This window comes from Belonocnema kinseyi, chromosome 9 (assembly GCF_010883055.1).
Source record: "Belonocnema kinseyi isolate 2016_QV_RU_SX_M_011 chromosome 9, B_treatae_v1, whole genome shotgun sequence".
NCBI classification, from domain to species: domain Eukaryota; kingdom Metazoa; phylum Arthropoda; class Insecta; order Hymenoptera; family Cynipidae; genus Belonocnema; species Belonocnema kinseyi.
The window spans coordinates 35552383-35556524 of NC_046665.1; positions in this window are offsets into that span (position 1 = coordinate 35552383).

The window sequence follows — 4142 nt, forward strand, 5'->3', positions numbered from 1 at the left end:
AAATAAAAATTGTAACTTTCTAGAAGGATCTCCTAAGCCGTTAGAAATACGTAAAAACAAACAACATTTTCGGTATCATCGTCAAACAAGTATAATACAAATGAAAATCAGTAAATGAGTAGATTGAATATGCATATTGTATAAAAATATACAAGATTGTTTAATCATTAACAAAGATTAGTTTGTATGACAGTCAGAATGACCCTTTTTGCTACGATAGGTATACACTCAAAGTTATACTTAAATTTATGTCTTCAAGACATATAAGCTTGTCTTCAAGACATAAATTGAAGCCTCGCTCCGTCTCAAAAATGAGACATGCTCAAGTCAAACTTTTCGACTTCAGCATGTCTTGATTGGCGCCTTTTATCATTACTATAAATTTAACTTTCAATATTTTTTTAACCGTATGCGAGCTTGCTTATCCAAATATACTATGAAAATATAACAATAATGGTCGACATCTTAAAATTTCGGGGCTTGACTTTAAAGCCTATAACTTTGTTTCGATTGGACCAAATACAGATTTTCTTAAAACCATATTCTTCTGAATCATTTATCTTTAAATTTATACTGTGTATAGTAAGATAAAGTAAATCCGAAACCCGTTTAATTAAAAACGGAACACTCAAATTTCAATTATGCTTTTGATCCAGAGTACACGGAAAGAATTTTCAAGAGATTAATCAAGAGATTAATTCACGGAAGCGGGTGATTTTAGAGCTACAATTTCTACGTGCTTTACACTCTCGGAATCTATGGACTAAAATGATGGAATTCGAGACTTTAGAACAAAGAACCCTGGCCTAATGCCTGAAACTTCGAGACCTATGCTTTAAAAGTAAGAGTTCCGAGGTCTTAGTTCGCGTGCCAAAGTCTGATAAAATCAAGGAGCACTGCCTTAAATTAATCTCCTGAAATTTCTCTCCGCCTACGCATTATTAAAAGCTCAAATATACCTCAAATAATTAGTTCTAATTTTAATTTACTAACACATATAAAGTTCTAACTGTTAATTACATTTAACTAATTATTTTACATACAGCAGTATTTAAAACGAATTATTACCTATTGTATGTTCAAAAACAAAAATTCCTTTTTAATTTACGAAAATTACTTATATAGGTATCTTTGTGGTGCATAAAAGCGAAAGGTTCTAGACATATGGCCACGTATATTCTTAAATTGTTTTTTTAAACATGGAGCTATTTTCTTCGATTTTATAAACAACTTTAAGAATGAATTTAAGAATAATTCAATTGAATATAATTAATATAGTTTTGAACGAAAATTATTCAGAGGCTTCTAGTGCATTATGCTGTTGTCGACATTTCCACGTTTTTCCTAAAACTTACTATGAGGTAAATGAAGATATCCCGAAATACATTTTTTTAAATTCGATATAGACAAAAGTTTTGCGTATGATGAGCTGGCTAGTTTGAGTCACTCGCTTTTTAAAAAACATATTTTTTAAATACAGTGAAACTCTTCTATAGCGCCGATTTTGGGGCTGACGGTGGGTGGGAACTAACTCATTATAGCCCGCTTCGCTTTTGTTTGTTCACGCCTGACTGCTCGCTTGAGTGGCCGTCGCAGATCCCGCGCACACCGTGCAGCCCTGTTATAACTACATGCGGCGCGGCGTCAATTCTCGGAAGGGCTATCGAAGGGAGGGCTATTGAAGAGTTTCACTGTAGTAGTATTTAAGTGTATACAAAGATGGCGGCGGGTGGTATGTTTATTTCTTTTCGCTTATTAGAAGAGTCTGGTGCAAGTTCAGTCGACCGAAGACGAAAAACTTAATTATGCGATTTAATGAAATTTAAATTAATTTGTATTCTTAATTTTGATAGCATGTACACGTATAATTAACTCTGTCTACTTTGCATCCTATATTACTTAATTCAAATTCATTTGGTAACAAATAACTTCTGCTATTTTGTCATCTCGCTTATATCCTAAATTTTAATTGCTTTATTTAAGTTAAAAATACCATGTTTCAATTTTTTTTATAATCTTTATAAATTACATGATTAAGTTTTTCATCTCTGGCTGATTGCAAGCGTACCATACACTTGTAATAAAGTAATACACGAAAATAAATAACCATACAACCCACCGCCATATATATGAGCATTTCATATACAGTGACACCCTTTAATATCCCCCCCTTCTTTAGCCCTTCCGAGAATTTACGCCGCGCCACAGGTTGGTGTAACAGGAGCAGCGGCGGGTGCGCGGGGTCTGCAGTTGTCACTCAGACGAGAAAAAAGAAAATCGGAGCGGGCTATAATGAGTTAGTTCCCACCCACCGTCAGCCCCAAAATCGGCGCTATAGAAGAGTTTCACTGTAATACGTTTTATTACTTGTTTTTATTACTGTATTACTTGTTTTATTAATTGTCAAGTTATGAAAATTAGTCATCTAATTAAAATTAAATTCATTGAGCGTATTTTGTTTGATAACAAAGGAAACATCTAATTTCACAAAAAATATCTGCGATGTGAAAAAATCTGTGGAGAGCAATTACGTGAATTTATGAAATCAAAGTTGGCCAAGTAATTAAAAAAAATATTCACAATAAAATATAACAAACACAATTTTGTTATAAAATACCCTATAGAAATGACTAAAATAAATTTATATGGTAGCCATTAGGGCGGCGTGAAAATGATCAAATTAGTCGAATCGTTTGAGCTGAGCAAAAAAAATCAGTTAATGTCTTCTGTTCCCTTTTTTGAATTAAAAATTGAAAATTTAAAAAATTTCAAAAAATTTCCCAACTGCTTCGAAAATTATGGCGATTTCTTTCCATGTACATTTTTTTCTACTGAATAATAATCAGAAATTATAATTTAAAAAAAATTTGTTGGTAAATTTAGAATTGTTTGAAAATGGCTAAAAAACATGTTTTTTGGATTGAGTTCTATGCACATATTAAAAACAAAATTGAATATGTCGAACCTGAAATTTCTTCAGCTTGAATCAAAGAAAAAAGCTGTTATTTTGTTTTTTTATAACACAAATTTTTTTAGTGATGTTTCAAGAGCGTTTAAATATTGTAAATTTTACGTTTTTTTCAGCGATTTTGACAACTTGCAATAACTAAACTTTTAGACGTTAAAAATGATGGTGTTATTACGGCAGAACGATATTTTTGCAGGAATTTGCTGATAAACTCATTTTATTTTGAAACCAAGAAGGATTTCAAGAGAGGTTGATTAAAACAGCCGCGAAAGGCGTGTCTAACAACGTTATGAATATAATAGGTAATATACACGGAGAAACAGATATAACACAATGATATCGCAAAACCTCTGTGTTGAAATAAAGCGCAATATGATAACGTACAAGCAAGTTCCGGAGCTTTTTAGGATATTATAATGCACTAACATCGCTTGTCCACTACTAGAACCCTCGTATATATATAACATAATAAAATAATAATATAATGTAAAATCTTGCAATGTACGATATTACTATTTCACGCTATATTATAATGTGATAATTATGATATATAGCACAGGAATTACGTTATATACTGCAATTCATGCGATATCGGTTTCTCCGCGTATATTGTATATAATTTTCAATACAAACCAAATATAATTTGCAATATAAAATCAATAATATATATTTATATAATTCTTTAAATAAAGCAAATATAATTTGTAATATATATTGTATATAATTTTTAATAAAAGGCAAATGTAATTTGTACAATAAAATCTGTAATATAAGTCTAAAGAATTCTTACCTCAGCACTTATTACCTGCACGGAAAAAAAATTCTTGAGGCGAACGAGTGAATCGAGAATATATTAAACTCAAAGAAAGTGTACACTTGGATTAGGTAAAACGTTTAGCTAGAAGAGTTACACATTTAGTTACTTTATGTAAATTGTTCTCGTAAATCAGGAATTTGGACAAAATTGCTAAGTTCGAAAGTTTATTATTTTCGACAGATTATGTATAATTGTATTATCTTCAGATTAGAAAAAAAATTTAGTTGTTATAGAAATATATTAACTTACAGAAGTCAATTTTTCGTCTGGTATCGCGAAAATGAATTTCCCTGAAATCCGTGTAATGCATTTGGAGATCAAGTTTGTTGTTTTTATCGCGTTTCTTGATATTTCAAT